We start from the raw sequence: 17,636 nt of genomic DNA, 5'->3' as shown, positions 1-17,636 counted from the left end.
AAGAAGTGGGTTTTACAAGAATTTCCAGAAGTTTTCACAAATACCATGGGCAAGTTAAAGGGATTTACCCATCGTATTCGCTTAAAAGAAGGGGCTATTCCCAAAATTCACAAGGCTAGGAACATCCCTTTCATTGTAAGAGATGAAGTGAAAGGAGAGTTACAGAAAATGTTAAAAAATAATGTCATCGAAACGGTAGAAGCTGCAGAATGGGTTTCTCCATTAGTCGTAGCACGCAAATCGAATGGCAAAGCCCGTTTATGCGTGGATTTGAGATACCTCAACGATAACCTACTGGTGGACCAGTTTCCTCTTCCGAGGATTGATGAAATGCTGTCTGTGACTAGGAATGCAAAGTGGTTCTCCACTTTGGACCTGTCAGCAGCTTATCATCAAGTTGTGTTGGAGAAGAGTAGTAGGCATCTTACCACTTTCTGCACCCCTTTTGGGTGTTACAGATTTAAACGCATGCCTTTTGGATTGGCATCAGCCGCTGCAGTGTTTCAGAGGCTCATGACAAACCTTTTTAACCACATCCAAGAAGTGGCAGTCTTCCAGGATGACATTTTAATCATGGGGAAGGATAGAGCACACCACGACATGATCTTAAGAGAGGTGTTGTCCATTCTCCGTGAAAATGGCTTGGTGGCTGAAGGCAGCAAATGTAGGTTTGCTGAGAGGTCAGTTACATATTTAGGCCATGAGATTAGTTCGGGTATAAAACCCAAATGCAGTTTGGTTGAAGCCATTCTTAATGCACCTCCACCTAAATCAAAGGACGAACTTCGTTCTTTTCTTGGATTGGCGGAATTTTATTCCAAGCTTGTCTATAATTTTGCGAAAAAAACGTATGAAATGCGAAATTTATTAAAGGATAAGGTTGTGTTTAACTGGACGCCTGCTTGTCAGAGCGCATTCGTCAGCATAAGAGAAGCAATTGCTCATGCTCCCACATTACAGGGTTTTGATCCACAGGCATTCTCTATTGTTATGACTGATGCTAGCGGTACTGGTCTTGGGGGAGTATTGTCTCAATTATCGGATGATGGTAAAGAAGTGATCATAGCATTCGCGTCTCGTTCGCTTTCTCCAACAGAAGAGAAGTATTCTGTAATAGAACGCAAAGCTTTAGCCTGTGTTTGGGCAATGGAACACTTTAGGAAGTTCATATGGGGTAAGAAATTTTAGTTGCGCTTCGACCATAAACCGCTGATGAAACTATTGACAACAGAGGGTTTGTCTAGAGCCTCAGCGAGAATCGCAAGGATGTCTATGTGACTCCAAGATTTCGTATATGAGGTGAAGTATGTACCTGGCGCAAAGAATGTCATAGCGGATTTCTTGAGTAGACTTCCTTTACCCATGAAAGAAATTGACCTAGATCCCTGGTGTGAATTCTCGGTGGCAGGTGTATTCGACGACACAACAGGTTTGCGTAAAGATGATTGGCACTCGGAGTGTAGCAAGGACAAAACTTTGGAGACTGTAAGAAGTAGAGTCATCCAAGGTTGGTCTAATGAGTGCGAACGGGATGTGGCACTGAGAGCTTTTTGGGAGGTGCGTGATGAACTGAGCGTTGATGGGGAATTTGTATGTAGAGGGGGGAAAGTTATACCTCCGCTTGGTATGAGAAAAAAAATTATTGTGATTGGTCACGAAGGACACCCTGGAGTTTCTCGTAGTAAGAGGAACATTAAAGCATTATATTGGTGGCCTAGAATTGACTTGGAAATTGAACGGTTTGTAAGGGAGTGTATCAATTGTGAATCTTCTGATAAAGCACAGAAAACACTCAATCCACCGATGTCTTCACTGTCTTGTCCAAAGTTGCCTTGGGAAGAAGTCGCTTTAGACATTATGGGTCCCGTAGAATGGCAGGATGGTGTTACCAAGTACTTGATGGTTCTGGTGGACATGTTTTTGAGGTGGATTGAGGTTGAAGTGGTTACGAAAGTGAACACAGAGACAGTTATTTGTTTTTTACAGAAATGCTTTCTTAGAGAAGGTTTTCCAGCGTGCATCCTTACTGACAATGGCGTTCAATTCAAGTCTGACTTTTTGAGAAAATTTATGGAAAACACTGGGATTCAGCAAAAGTTCACAGTGTTGTATCACCCAAGAGGTAATTCAGTAGTAGAAAGGGTTAACAGAGTTTTGAAAGGCATTTTGCAATTAGCGAAGAAGGGTAATAAAAATTGGGATGATGAACTGGACAAGTTGATTTGGTCATATAGAATTACACCCCATGACACAATTGGGGAGAGTCCATTTGGGTTAATGCGTGGAAGATTCCCACATTGTAAAATTAATCCTGGGTGGATCGGCAGAAGTAGGAAATATGACTGGGATGCTGATCTTGTAAAAGAAGCTATGAAGGCTTCACAAGAGAAGAATAAAGTGTATTTTGACAAAAAACATGGTAAAAAAGAACCATGTGTCCGCGTTGGACAATGTGTAAGGGTTAAGCATGCAAAAAAATCTAGCAAGTTGCAACCCAGATTTTCGGAGCCTAAAACCATTATAAAGGTCATGAGGAACTCAGTGCAGCTCGATGATGGCAGTGTCCATCACATAAGCCGCATTGCCATTTCAAATGATCAAGGTTTAGCAAAAAATTGTGTTTCAGAGGGGAGAAGAGACTATTGGTGGATGGATGTTTTCCCGTCGTTGGGAGAATGTAATGAAAGATTAGGGGATATAGATCTTGGCATGAGTGCACAGTCTACAGACCCTTTGGGTTTTCAGACGGTGCCGAGTGGAGCAGGTGAAGTTGTCTCTGGTGATCATGATGACATTGGTGGGCAAACCCCTGAAGGTATTGTGTTAAAGGATGGTCAAGTTCAGGGTAAGAGTGTTGAAGTGGGAACACAGAATAAAGAGCCTATCATTGAATGTACTACTGGGAGCAGGGTAAGCAGGTTTGGTAGGAGTATTACAGCTCCCAGGAAACTTGAAGGTTTTGTTGTTTTTAAGTAATGTATTATGCAAGTTCTTTTGTTTTTATTTGTAACAATGTTGCATGTGAGTTTCTGTGAAAATATATTTGTGAACAATGTATAATTAAGAAGGGAGATGTGTAGCGATGGTGTATCGCTTTAAGTAGGCTCGTGAGTAGGAATAGAACCTACACCTGTAATAAGAATGTTATGGGGTCAGGGCTGATTCTAACTCAGTGTCCGTTGTGCTGCATGAGCTGCTGGTCCCTGGTTGTACTCAGTATCTTGGAATAAACATTGAAGCTGTAACTGCAAGCCTCGCTTGATTCCTTCTTTTCCTGAATGAAGTGTGGAACATCACTTCAGAAGCTCATATGATGATTATGGGTTATATAGGACTGGGTCTCTATGGTTGGTCATGTGACTGTATGGAGTCATGGGAAATGTAGTGTTTCAAAAAACTTTGTGAATGAAAGCTGTTTGCAAGTAGTAAACGAAAGAAGCGTAATCGGAGCCTCAGGTCCTGACATAGAATTTAGAGGCAGTAGATGCAAGCGAACCAGCCAATCAGAAGTTCTGATTGAATAGATTTTTGAGGAATGAAAACCTGGTCTCTGTATATATCTGACAGGTTTAAAGAGGTAGTTGCTTAGTGGGCAACACTGAGGGATCAAGCAACCTTTGCCTTGTAGAAGGATGGGCAAACAAATGTACTCCAAATGGGCAGCAGTTTTAGTCTGAGCTGCTTGTTTGTATTTTTTTGGGTAGCAACTCGGAGATATTTCAGAGGTAGATAAATAGTCTCTGTGGAAAGCTTTGGTATAACGAGCATTGGCATAGCCAATAGGTCCCACCTTTGGGACCTTATAAGTTTATCCATGCAGCAGACTTCTTTAATTGTTACAATTACAGGCCACATGTAGCCACAATATCGCAGAAAAGGCACGCATGTACGAACGATGCCAAGAAGCGGAATGAGTGACACAAGCGCAGATGCCGTCCACTGATCTAATATCACGTGTGAAGCTGCACGCTACCCATGAGTAGCTGTTTTGTCAGTTTATAAAAACGGTTTTCGAATTTAGAACTAAATGAAACATTATTAACTGGCTTCCGGTCACGAGATTCTCAGGGGGTTACTCATCTATTTAAAATGCTTTACTAACCATCCTTTTTAGGTCTCGCTAGCGTAGGCTGCGCACATGCGCAATCTCGCTGGCGAGATTGAATGTTTTGGGGATTTTTCAGTAAATGGCTTTAAGCCCCGCCCCTCTTTCCCATTGGCCGGCGTCACCGTTTATGCTAAACTGCGGCCAGCCATTGGGAAAGAGCTGTTGGTGACGTTTTCGCTCGGCTTTTTGAGCCGTCCCATTTGGATGCGTCACGAAAGGTTTCTTATCTTCATGGGGCCAAACACATGGCCCCATAAAGTTAAGAAACCTTTTAGCAGGCGAGGCTGTCCAAGTGGGACGGCAGAAAAAGCCAAACGAAAACGTCATGGCGAGCGCTTGTTATAGGACTTGTAGCTAGTATCCGGCTGTTGTGTTAACAAGTTGTCCTTTGTCCCTTTAAGGACACCTTGTTATTGTCCCGGGCTCTTGCTCGGGACACGTGTGTTTATCTTTGAGTTTGACCCGCGTTCTGCTGTCCCTAAGTGTTCTGCTCGAACTTCTGCAGTTACACCGAAGACACCAGAAGGGCGGTCGTAGGTTCTCTGCTCTTCCGAGCCGCCAACAATAAATCTCCGTCTCAGCCCTTACTTCGCCTGGATTTCTTTTCCGACTTCACTTAACACCGGCTGAAGACAGTAATACAGGCTTAGTGGTGTCTGTGGACCGAATGGGATGCTGAGGGCGAGGTATGGAAGCCCGGAGGGGAGGGGGCGGGTGGGGAAGCTGAGCGTGGAGTGGGAGCTGCAGGCAGGGGGCAGTGTATGGTGGCTGAGCGCTGGATACCAGCTGCAACCCGCACTCCAGCAGAGCGCTCTCCCCCCTCCCGCCCCTATGCTGAAATCCTGTGCGGGCGGGCACAGACACCAAACTGTACCAGCAGCCCAGGATCGGGTTTCAGAGAGAACAGAGCAGGCTGGGAAAGGCAGCACAAGGGAGCAGGCAGCCAGTGGAGCGGGCTGGGCAACTGAGCACACGCACAGCAGGCAGGAGGGAAGCCGTGGAGCACAGCAACTGGAATCCGGACCAAGTGTCGGCATTGCTTAGCCCCAAGATGCGCCTAGAAACCAAAACAGGAGCACCCAAATTAAGCAGCACCCACCGGCAAGACATGCGTAGAATCCAAGGCAGGACGGCAAGAAGGTAAGCAGGACCAGAGCTACACCCAGCTCTTGCAGTAGGACCGCAGTCACAACAGGCAACATCCAGCCCAAGGAACACCAAGCACCCAGAGAAGTGTAGCGCCCAGAGGTGCCTCGCATCCAGACAGTTATTACCTAGACCAGTCTGAACACTCAGGAGCCAGCAGCTGGGGCGGGACTGGACTGTGGCACCAGAGCCATGCCACCGTAGCACACCGCGCCTGTAACCCCGGCAGTGGCATGAGGAAGCCTGGGCCCTGGCACCCGAGGAGTGACTGAACTTGGAGAAGCATGGCAGGCATGGAGAGTCAAACCCACGGTGAAGAGTATGGGCACCCCTCCTGCGGCACGGGCCACAGCCCAGGAGTGTGCCAGTGGAGCAGGCACCTGGGTACAGGCACTGTTCAGACAGTGGCCGTGTGCCAGTGGAACAAGAACACAGACAACAGAACTGTGCTGAGGTTAGCAGGGTGTCAGAGAAGCAGTGACCCCGAGATCTGGACTGTGCTGACACCGGGGTGGTGCCCCGGCCAGGGAGGATCGGAGAACGGACCCGCCCGGACTGCAGTTCGATATCAGCGGACCAGGCACCCCAAGATCGGAGCCCTCTTGCCTCTAGCCTGGTGTCAGGATGGCAGAGACCCCCAGAGAGGGGGTGCCCTGGCACCCTTGGCAAGCCAGGATAGGGTGGCGGCACTAGCAGAGCACAGGGACCCCGAAAGGGAGCTGCTCTGGGCCCGGCTCTTTGACCAACTGGACCCCAACAAGGATGGCCGAGTGGACATTAACTAGCTGCGCGAGGGGCTGGCAGCGATGGGTATGCACGCATTCACCAATGTAGAGGAGGTGAGTGTGGCATCCGTGGAAGCCGGGAAGAGGGGAGGGCAGAAGGTGAGACTGGCACCCAAAGCACAGGGAAAGGAAGGAGGGAGTAGAATCCGTGGCAGGGGGCGAGGAACGGGCAAAAGGTGAGACTCTGGCACCCCTGAGGAGGGAAGAGGAAAGGCTGGAAGGTGAGAAGCGCCCCCATGTGACGGGGGAGGAAAGAGTGGGGGCCTGGGTCAGGGACGGTGTCAGGGAAGCAGACATCATGAGATGGGAACACTCCGGACAGTGGTAGGGCGTCAGAGGGGAAAGACGGAACACGAGAAGTACACTTGGGAAGAAGAGCAGAAAGGGTGGAAGGGGAAAGTGGCACCTATTAGGAGGGGAAGAGGAAAGGGTGGAAGGTGACAGTCAAAGGAGCCTACAGGAGGGGGAGAGGAAAGGGTCGAGAGCACACAGGGATACACACCGGTGGAGCACATGAAGGGTGAAAAGCGCATGGCCGAGGCTCGGTAGGTGATCGTAGGCCCCACAGGTCCGGGAGGAGGGAGGGATGGAAGGTGATGATGGATGGTTAGCAGGTGTAAAGCGGCTCCTATGGGGCCGGGGCATTAAAGTCCGGGCATGTGAGTAGACCACCTGCGGGTGGGGAACGAGGACAGCTGTGGAATTAGTGGGGCAACAACAGGCAAGGGATATGGGTGCTAAGTAGCCAAGAGTGGGGCCTGGAGGTGACAAGAGTGGTCCAGCTAACCATAAACCACCTCTTTGTAAGACTCGGCTCCATAGACACTTCACCCAGACACTGTCACAACTCCAGTGCTCCGTGAGCAGCATACCCTGCAGGGCCCAAATAGAGTCTCATCCTCTCACTCTTGACACCTGGTTTGAAGGCATTTCCTGCTTTATTATCCACTGGTCAGGTGTTTATATTCGTTTTCTCGAACTGCAAAGAAGGTAAGTCCTCTTTGCTTTGTTGGGGAGCTAAAAGCATCATTGTGGAAAGCTCAAAACTGGGCAGGTCAGTGGGGCATTTTGAAGCAAAACCATTTTTATTATTCCAAGCAGGCAAATGATACCCCGGGATAATAAGATGGAAACATATTTTCATATAAAGACTTCATGTGTTAGAAAGTGCATAGGGTACTGCAACGGTCCTGGTTAAAAGTATGACTTTAAGCAGCAACCAAAAAAGGGCTAAAAATCTGTCAACGTTTTGCAAAGGACCCAAATTGGTTGAAAACCAGCAAAGAGGGTTCAGTCTGATGCTCGTGCGTCTGGAGTAATGCCTTCATGCGGGCACTGGCCTGGAGTTAAAAATGGCCTTCCTCCCTCACAAATGCACGGCTCCTTTCTTCCAGACCCTTCTGTTTGTAGTGACGCAGATTGCTTTCTGTCCGGGGCTTTTATTTGCTCCTCGTGGGGAGGGTTTTCAAGGTGAGCAAAGAAACCTGTTTTTGTCTGGGAGCAGTTAACCTGTTCTATTGGCCAATTCAAAGAGAGATAATTTGTCTGCTTTTCACGCAAGACATCTCCAAACAAAGCCTAAAAAATGGGCAAAAAGGAATGCTTGTGCCTGCTTTATAAGCCTGTTTATCGTGGTTTCCCTTCTTCTGCCTTTGGAAACCGGTAACGTTTCCGTAAAGTGTACAGGTTTCAAGTTTAGATCACATGCTGCCGTGTAAACAAACTCAGTGCCTGAAACATCAGGCAACAGTAACAGGGTTACAGCTCGTTTTCCTATGCCTCTGTTTTCTTCGTGTCAACAGTTGTCCAGAAGCGAGTTTTTGCTGTGCAACAGGCACTGTAAGTACGTTTCATTACAACGAGGTTCTTGTGTGTTAATGTTAAGAGGGTGGCGGTTGGTTTTGAGTGGGACCCTCGTGTTGCTGTTTGGATTGTGGCTCAAGGATACAAACATGGGTCTCACTGTTAACAAGAGCCCTCCTTTTTGTGTGAAGTTGAATTGCCTGTGCCAGGAAATCATGCCACTATCGTGACGAGCGCACGCACCGCTGCTGTCATCAGTATGTGTGTATCAGTTGTGAGTCAGCATTCGAAGATCGCAAGTTGCCAGGCATCATTAGCACATGCAGTCGCTTTTATCTCTATTATAGTTGTTGCTGGAATGTTAACTATCTTTTTTGCCGGGAAAAGCCATAACATCTGGTTGTACACGTGCATTTCGTGATGGTAATAAATACACAAAAACACGTTCCAGAATGCCCAGGGAAACAGTCCTGGTGAAACGAATCCACACCTGACGTGACCACTTGAGATCTGTGATCAGACGTTGCCTGCATTTTTCACTGTTATTCAGGAAGTGCTCCACTTTGTCACCGTGTTAATACATTCATCTGAACGTTGAAATGGGTAGAAGCACACTTTCAGCGTGCCCACTCCCCACACACACACACTCACAGAAAATGACTGCACTGAATGGGAGATTCTATTGTAAGTAGAATAGGGAATAATTGCCCCTAGGGCTTGGTAGTCGCACCAGAAATGCAGCTTTTTGGGCATGCACACAGATAAAAATAAACAAATCCGGCTCAAACTGTAATGTTGTTGTTGGCAGCTTTTTAAAGTGTGTTTGTGTTTCGTGTCCTCGGCGAAGTGCTGATCTAGCTCTGTTGGTGGTGTGGTATCTCCTCTTTACATTCTGGAGGACGCTAGTCTTCCCGTTGCGTGCTGTTAAGCACTATTTGTTTAATGCCTTTCTCCTACTGCAGCCATGACATACTTTCCTGCAACTTTCAGCGCGGCAGGCGCTCTTTCACTTTCCAGGCAGCCCGGGACAATGGCGGCCGAGGTGTCGCATTAACAAGAGTTTGAGCTATTGGCATTGTACATGACAATGCCTTTTATTTGTGTTAATTATCAAAAAAGATAAATAATAGGCATTGTCATTTACAATGCCAATAGCTTAAAGTCTCGCAAATGCGAGACCTATTGCATTGCAAATGCTTGTTTAAATATATTTTTGGAGTTTAATAGAGCACGAACACGACCGAAGGTATCGGAGCGCTTTACATGAGCACTATTTGCATTATAGACGGACATGTTCATTTTGTTAGGCACGGGGAGATTAAGTGATTTGCCCAGAAACACAAGATGTTGAACGTTCTGCCGATGGCTTAAACCCGTTTCCCCAGTTTCCAGGTCGACCGCTCGAGCCAATAGGGCACATTCTCTTTTGTTGTGACATCTGTGACATCCAGACCTCGATTCGCACAAAGCCAGTGTCATATGTAATTGTAATCTAAAGGCGTAGACGGTTTGAGTTCAAGGTATTAAACAACGTTGGATTTGCAGTTACACAGGCACCCGTTTACCTATGCGTGTAATTACCCAGCTATAGGTGTAATGCTGTGAATGCGGTAAATATCCTTGTGGGGTTCGTACGAGCGGGCACTGCATGGGGCAGGTCCTGAAAGGTTTGTAAACACACGCGGAACTTGTGGGTATTCATAAACTTCTCAACGATCTATTCCCACCCTGGAAACAAACTTCTGTTTAATGCAGGAATCAGTCTTTTTATTTTCTAGTGTTGGAATGAGCACGGAACAGTTTAAAAATGAGTGACACTTGCAAGAAAATGGGTGTAGAGGAGAAATATACTACCACTGCGCAAATGCGAAGGTATTTTTGTATGCAAAGTTTTACTCGATATACACTTCATGCAAAAAGTCTTTTCCTTATTTAGAAGTCAGAATTCATAAAGGATTTACCAGAAATATTCTCGGAAACATTTGTGAATTCCTAAAATGGCACCCATCCGAGGGAGGTAAATGGTAGGTGCAGATTTCCAAAGATTTTTGTGATTTGGGACCCCCGCATGTAAGAAGAGCTCTTGGCGGGCAGAAACGTCGGCAACCACTTCTGGATTGTTTCCAGCTCACAATCCCACCACTCATACTCCAGAAAAGTATGCCTTTCGCAGTGTGCCCTGTGTACCCCTACTAGCAATAGCTATAGAGAGAGGATGCGGCGTAACGTCAAAAGCTGCCGAATGGGGCCCAAGATCCTGTGATTTTGCACCCCCGTGTCTACAAAAAAAGAATGTGTCTTGTGTAATAAAACGGGTGCTCATGTAAGGCGCTCCAATACTTTCGGTCTAGTTCGCGCTGTTTAAAAATTAAAAAAAATAAAACAAACAAAAAAGAAACCCTACAACATATCTAAATCATGTTGCCATGAACGAAACCTTTCTCTGCACCCCCATGCTCAATTCTACCTTTTCCAGGTGCAGTTAAGGTGAAGAAATTATTGCATGTGCTTTTGAATGTTCACATAGCTGCAAAATTGTGGGTATTCATCACTTCTGCCTGCCACTCCAGTCTCACGGCATTCCTAGGGGAGCATGCATTGCCTGCCCTATGGCCTGTACATATGACTGGACAATCCAGCCCACTGATACATTCCCCCTGTAAAGATCTGCAGATCAGGGGCTTGCATTGCTGGCGCTCGTGACAGCTTGTGTTTGACTAAGTATTATTACGAGATTACGAGGCACAAATGTTTGCACATCTGGCTCTGAAAGATTAGAGAAACAAACCCATTGTGAGCCGGGCTCTCCCACGTTGTGTTTTTCATCGCCAGAACAATGACCGATTTCCCTGCACGAGTGTGGAGGTGTTTTGCATGTAATGGTTTTAGCTCTTTTCTTAAACGCTGGCGCACGTGCACACGACCAGGGCTGTCCAATCGCAAGGCCTATGCGCTTCATGTAGTTATATGGCCATGCAAGAGGCTTCGCTTCATACTGATAACATCTCCGGGTTTACTCTGTCTTTAAGAGATGGCCCTGGGCCTACAACAATCTCTAGCTCCACCTTGGTGGGTGCTGGGTCCCAGCTAGGCTGGGGTACATACGGGCCCTGCAGGGGGCATTGCCAGGAAGAAGTTCTCCTGCGTTTGTAAATGTGGGCAAAAGTGCCTCCAGCTTTGCCACGGAAAGGCCCGTCATTGTTGGGTTAAAACTGAGACTGGGTACGCTCTACGGTCTTTTTCTGCTGTCCCTGGAGCGCCCGAAGGACGCCAACTCGGTAGGTGCTACAAAAAGGTGTGGAATGAGTCAATAAATGAAGCACTTGGCTTCACACGTTTGTTTCAAGGCGTCTTAGTTCTTTATCTTTTTCATGATACTATTATTTTGGTTGTGAATTACGTTTTTGTGTTCTACTGCTTAAAATGCAAAGGCTGTTTACTTTAAATACATTGGTAAATGATTAAATTATCCTGATAAGCTACATTGCGACGTTTCGGTACAATACTGGGAAGAAGGGAAAAGTAGGAGTTGAAGAGGTGAACATAAGAGAGCGAGAGAGTGTGAAGGATAACAACAGCGTTATCAGCAACTCCTTACTCCTGGTCTCTGCAGACAGCTCCCTACGTGTCTTATATAGAACAAGCCCGGGAGTGGTGCGCGCGTGCATGTGCCCGCCACTGCACGCGAAAAACAGATGTCACACTGCGCGTAACCGCAAGCCTTAGGCCGTGGGCGTTTACGATTCCTGGCAAAGGTGGGACATGCACCCGCCTTTGCCCAATTGCGTGCTGCCTTCACATGCAAAGACCAATAGAAAGAAAGCAACAAAAAAACCACACGCACGAGCGTGTGAAAAGTACAGCTTGATTCCAAGAGGTTGTTTTCCTAGAGCAGCGCATGCGCTGCTCTAGGCTCGACCTAAAAAGAGGGTTGTGGAATGGCAGCTGATCAAACGAGAGGCACAAAGAATCTGGCAGGTGGCTGGAAGCAGGACTCCCATCTGGCTGCCCAGTAAACACATTTGCAGATTATGGGCATTTCTTAGATGATTGAGGGCCAGTTAAATGTTGAGGTTAGAGGGATAAACACAAGTGGACGGATTTGAGGACGAAGCAGTGTGTCTAAAGTGGGATTTTAGGCCTTGTTGTGTGGCCTCCTGATAAAACATGCTCAGGGTTTAATTGCATTGCTTGGTACTTGATTTAGGCTGACCACCTTATATGCCTTTGGAATTGTCTGGGCCTTTGTAACCATGCAAATATGGACAGTAGCTTTTAGAGGCGGTTCCTTGATGACCTGTGTGCAAGTGAAATGCTGCTTTCTAATTTGTGCCCAGTTTTCGGACGTTGAAACGTTGACCGATGGCTTTAATAGTTAGATAGTCTCTTACACAAACTGATTGCAAATGTCCTGCTGTGTTTGTATGTGAAGAGCAAGCATTTGCAATGCAATCGGTCTCGCATTTTTGAAAGTTAGAGCTCTTGGTGTTGAAATTGACAATGGTTTTTTTTTTGGGGGGTGGGTATACAGTGAAGTGATGATATTTGCGTAGCGTTGTTGCCATTTGTATGACTTTGGGGTGCTGTAGAACCAGAAAATGGGAAATAGGTTATGAGGGAGGGAAGACGAGCAATATGCTAGCTGCACAAAAGCGGAACAACATCTCGAACTAGCCACGTTGCAGGGTGCAGTACCTGGAAATTAAGTGTTTAAAATTGGATCACGTTGCTGTAAGCTAACAATGGACCCATTTACAGAAACACATTTCACAAGTTGACTAACATAGGCACAATCAGTAATTAAAAAGCATGAACCAAAAAATACCGACACATACTAACCATTGTTCATCTAGAAAATGGCTATACAGCATAGAGTATTTTAGTACAGTAAAAGAGAGCTGCAATATATCCCTTAAAGCAAGGTCATGCACAGTCCCTTAGTTGTTAACCATTGACAGGAATAAGGTAATGTAACAGCAACACATTCAAATATAAACAGCAATGTGGAATCCATATGCACCCTTTTGCAGCAAAAAGAAGACAAACATAGCAGGCAATGATCCACCAAGTGGATAACCGTAATACTCAATTACTTAATGACCAACATTCTGCTAAATGAAAGACTAACTCTTGAATGATAAAGCATTTCAAAACTCACTGACGTCCTGCAAATTATGTGAATCTTTTCATGCAAAGAAAGTAACTTCCAATCTAGAAAAAGATATTGATGCATAGTCTTCCGTAAGACACTTGCATAGTGATGTGATAAGAGCAGTGCACGTCAAAGCATAGGTACAAACATGGGTGTTTTTTCCCTCAAAAGAAGGCCATCAACCGAAACAAAGGGTGAAGGTTCATCTGAAAAGAGAAACCTGCAGTACAATAGCAATATGAATCTAAAAGGAGATGTCAGTTTATGTCAAGCGGCAACAGCTGTCCAGAGCAATCTTAGATTACACCCCATAAGAGAGCAAAGAATGTTCGACCTTACCAGTTTTTATCCATTTTGTAGCGCACTAGCCGGCAAAACAATTATTAGGGCGCTCCCTTGTACTGCACACACACCAGCAGAACACCAAACAAATAATAAAAATGAGAAAAAACCTACACGTACTTGTGTAGCGTATGTAATGAAGTCACCAGGTTTAAAAACAAAATGCAGTGGCACACACACCTCAGAAACTCGCAACAACGTGCAGGCAGCTCTCCGAACGAATTAAAGTGATGTGCCGAGGCATCCACCTTACAGAGCATGTGCGGGCCAGCCTGATAAATAAAGGGCCCACAAAGCTGGAGATAACACGCGCCAATAATAAAACCTCTTTAACGGCCGCCATATTTAAAGCAAGGGTGGCCAGAAATATTGAATCACGGCATGTGATCTCCGTGCAAAGGACGGCAAGGGCCATTGATGCTAGGCGTGTCATCCGTCAATGATGAATGCCACAATAAGAGCGGCCCTAATCTGAAGGAGGGCAAACAAAATACATAACAAGCATTGGCATAGCCAATAGGTCTCGCCTTTGGGACCTTATAAGTATTTAGTTATGCAGCACAATATCCTTGGTGCAACAACATCAACTGTTGCATGGGTAAACACTTATAAGGTCCCAAAGGCGAGACCTATTGGCTATGCCAATGCTTGTTAATAGTTATACGTTAAATATTTCCAGTCACCGAATGAATACCTCACCAAGCGGCTTTTCTTAAATGTTAGACACAAGGTGTAGAATTCGTTCTGTTTTGCTCTATAACACTTTTTTTCTCAAGTGCTTTACTGGGCGCTATGCATGAAGGAAGAGGCACAGGCAGGGAGGGAGCCATGCAAAGCTAGAGTGAGAGAAAGCATGGCAGGCAGGGGAGGGAGGAACAGACAGGGAGGTGGGTCATGACAGTCGCAGAAAGACCAGGAGGAGAGGTGTGAGAGACGCCCTCAAGCGGGTATGGGGATGGGAGTCAGAGTGAGGGGGTGAGCCAGCAGAGAAGAGAAAGGTAAGGCATGCTCGTGGGAGGCAGAGGGTGAACACTGTCAGGCACAGAAGCGATAGTTTATTTTTTCTAGTAGTCAAATAGGAAGCCTCTTTAGGGCATCAATAAAAGAAAACATGATCACAATACTCTTGTACATGATTTATAAGTGAAAGTAGGCACAGTAAACGTATATTTAATGCAGATATAATACACATTGCTAAGATTTTATCTCATCGATTACTGTAATAGAGGGTGCAATAAGGTTGTGGCAGTCCTCCTTAAGATGAAGAGGCAGTGATGCACATTGCCAATGCTATGTTTTCCCTCATCTATTTTTAGGGCTTGTTCCCTGTTTTTGGAGTTCTGGAGCACTGGTTGTCTGGCACTACACAAAATTAATAAATACATTGTTTATTTATGGATCTTAATTTGGGGCGAGTTCTTTCATTGCACAGGCTTTTCCATGCACCATCATGTTTATGTGTAAAGACATTGGGCGGGGCACGCTTATCATTTCGTCTTCACATGGAACTGCTCATATGAACTGGGGCCCCACCACAAATTTGGGTATCGTGGCTCCTGTGGAGCACAGGAAACACCCTGAACAAAGATCAACTACATTCACTGAATGCAGGTGGTCTTTATGAAATAATCTATGCACAGGAGACAGGCTGTGACCCACAATGTGTTGGGACAGCTAGGTGTACCCAAAGGGTGAGATCCCAGGTGTTCGTGGAGAACAACAACTTTCCCCAAGTAGCAAAGCAGTTCTAAAGGAGTAACGTTTCCTGGGAGTAAGACTGTGGCACTGCTGCGTGCAGTGAGTTTGTGTGGGCCTCAAAGGGGAATAACTCCTCTGATGTTAGGTTTGGACTGAAAACCACGTGGTCCCCGAAATCCCCAAAGGGCAACCTATTCCAAAGGACATAGGCTGAATTCTAGTAACTTTTTCACATAGGAGATCCTCAAAGAATAATAAAAACACGAATAAACCGGCTGAGAGCCAAAACATTTTCATAAATAGTAACCTGTTTCTCTGCTACAGGGCGTACAGGTCGACAATCACAAATGTACCAGTGAAAGGGACTCCAGGCAGACGTCGACGAGACTGCAGGAGCGCAGGGCGAGAGAGAGTGCAGGAGCACAGAGCGAGAGAGAGTGCAGGAGAGCAAAGAAAGAGAGTGAAGGAGTGCAGAGAGAGAGAGTGAAGGAGCACAGAGAGAGAGTGAAGGAGCACAGAACGCGAGACTGCAGGAACACAGAGCGAGAGACTGCAGGAGTGCAGAGCGAGAGACTACAAGGATAATATTGAGATCTCAGAAAAGGGTGTGTACGGAGAAGACAAGTGCTTGCAAAAAATCGCAGTCAGTGCGTTACCTGCGAAGGGAGGCCAAACATAGGAAAAATGATGACAGCAAAGTCTATTAGGAATAGAGTTTCTTTAAACACAAGGTGCATAACTGCTAAGAGAGCAAAGACAAGGAAAAGTCTGGGAACATAAAAACTGCTCTCAAAGATGTCAGACAGGAAAAACAGATGCTGAGCACTAACTGCTAACACAGAAACACAGGGAGAATGAGTAAGGCGACCTGAGAGCTGTCCAGGGAAGCACAAGGAGCGTTGTAACTGCTATAAGAACGGCAGACAGTGGCTAGGCAGTGAGTATTAGCGGTGCGATCAAAGAGGACAAACAGTAAAACAAGTCTGGGAGTGGTGCGTGTGTGCGCGAGCCCGGGAGTGGTGTGTGCGTGCGCAGTCTGCTCTTTTTGGAAGCACTGCACTCGTGCTTGTGGCGCACCCCTGCGTGCTCCCACAAGCTGGGTGCCGCCACAAGCACGAGTGTGTGCTTCCAAAAAGAGCAGAGCGACGGCTAAAGGTCCTCCTAGCAGCGCATGCGCGCTGCATAGGTGAGACCTAAAAATGGACCTAAAAACAAGTCCCCTGACGTAACGGCCCCTCTAAGGCAAACAAAGGTAAACTCCCAACATGGATCCCCAGAGTGACACGATGTGGCGCAGCAGTCAGAGCTGCTGACTCAGGAGCTAGAAATCCGTGTTAGAGCTTCGGTGTTGGATGTTCCTGAGTAAATTAATTAAAATATACTAGTATCCATTTTGTTTTTAAAAGCAGCGATGTCGGAGCGGTGGCGGGTATGGGCAAGCAGTGTTGTGGGGATGGACGGCTGATGGCACAGGGATATTAAGTGGGATGTCAAATGTTCAATCGAAGTAAACAGCAGAGCAAACAGGAGAAAGTTGTTTAAGAAAAGAGTGCTCACACTCTAATAAAAACACTCTGAGTAACAACACATGAAATGGGGTCAGTCCTCATGGGAGGTTACAGCAAAAGAAAAGGAGGGACTATTAATCTTATTCTTGTATCAAAAGATAATATATACAAAAGACAAGAGCCAATTGAAAAGATGGGGGGGGTAGGGGGACTGGGCGGTGCTTAAAGTCCATACCTGAACAAAGCATGTCTCTAAGCAAGCACTGCCTAGGCGAGACCTAATAATGCTGCGCATCCAGGAGTCGGTGCATACCAAGCCTTCACAAATAGTGGTATTTATTGAAAAACAGTGTGACGTACAAGCAGTGGTCGAAGCGGGAGAAAAAAAGTAGGGGAACTGTGGGCGGAGAATCAGAGGGCGGGTATAACATGAGGATTGGATCAGTGGGCGGAGTTAGAGGTGTGGCCAGAATGCACAAAAGTCCCAATTTTCAATATTTGTGTGGCATTTCAGTGACCAGTTACAGCTTAATGTTATTTAATTCAACCAATGGATACACATGATTATTTAGGGTTTAATATGAGTTATTGACCTTAAAATACATTCACAAAGTGGGATGTTTCCTATCACAGAATACCCCAAATACGCTTAAAAGTAACAGCACAAGTCATTTGCCTACGAGCCATGGAGTTTGTCATCACCTTTTCTCCCTTTTTCCACAAGAGCAGTTCAAACATGAATGGAAAAATATCCTAGTTTGCAAACGTTTTCTATATAGTTATGGCTCTGCTATATTTACGGCTCTGACGTATTTGACACATAAAACAACATCTTCTACATAATCTGACAATTTTAACTTTTAAACTGTTTGTAGCTCAAACGGATCAAATGTTACAAAAAAAACGTGACTTGTGTTGCTGCGAAATGAAGGGCCCTTTGCAAAGGTTGACTGATCACCTTTCTCCCTGCTGCCTTTGTATGTTACACTGGTACTAATGAGGCAAAACATTTCCAGAGACTGTTAGCATGTGTAAAATATCAAAATAAAGTATCAGAAAATATACTGCATTACGCTGCAGCCATTTTTTGCTGC

General features: G+C 45.9%; 1 protein-coding gene across 1 annotated transcript in view; it reads left to right on the top strand.

The window, feature by feature from the left end:
• BTBD2 (BTB domain containing 2) overlaps nucleotides 1-17,636 on the top strand; it is a 231,232-nt gene that overhangs the window by 39,117 nt on the left and 174,479 nt on the right. The gene's annotated exons all lie outside the window — the stretch shown is intronic.

This window comes from Triturus cristatus, chromosome 12 (assembly GCF_964204655.1).
Source record: "Triturus cristatus chromosome 12, aTriCri1.1, whole genome shotgun sequence".
In the NCBI taxonomy this organism is placed as follows: Eukaryota; Metazoa; Chordata; class Amphibia; order Caudata; family Salamandridae; genus Triturus; species Triturus cristatus.
Note: the sequence above shows the minus strand (reverse complement) of the source record. Positions and strands in the feature narration are given on the sequence as shown.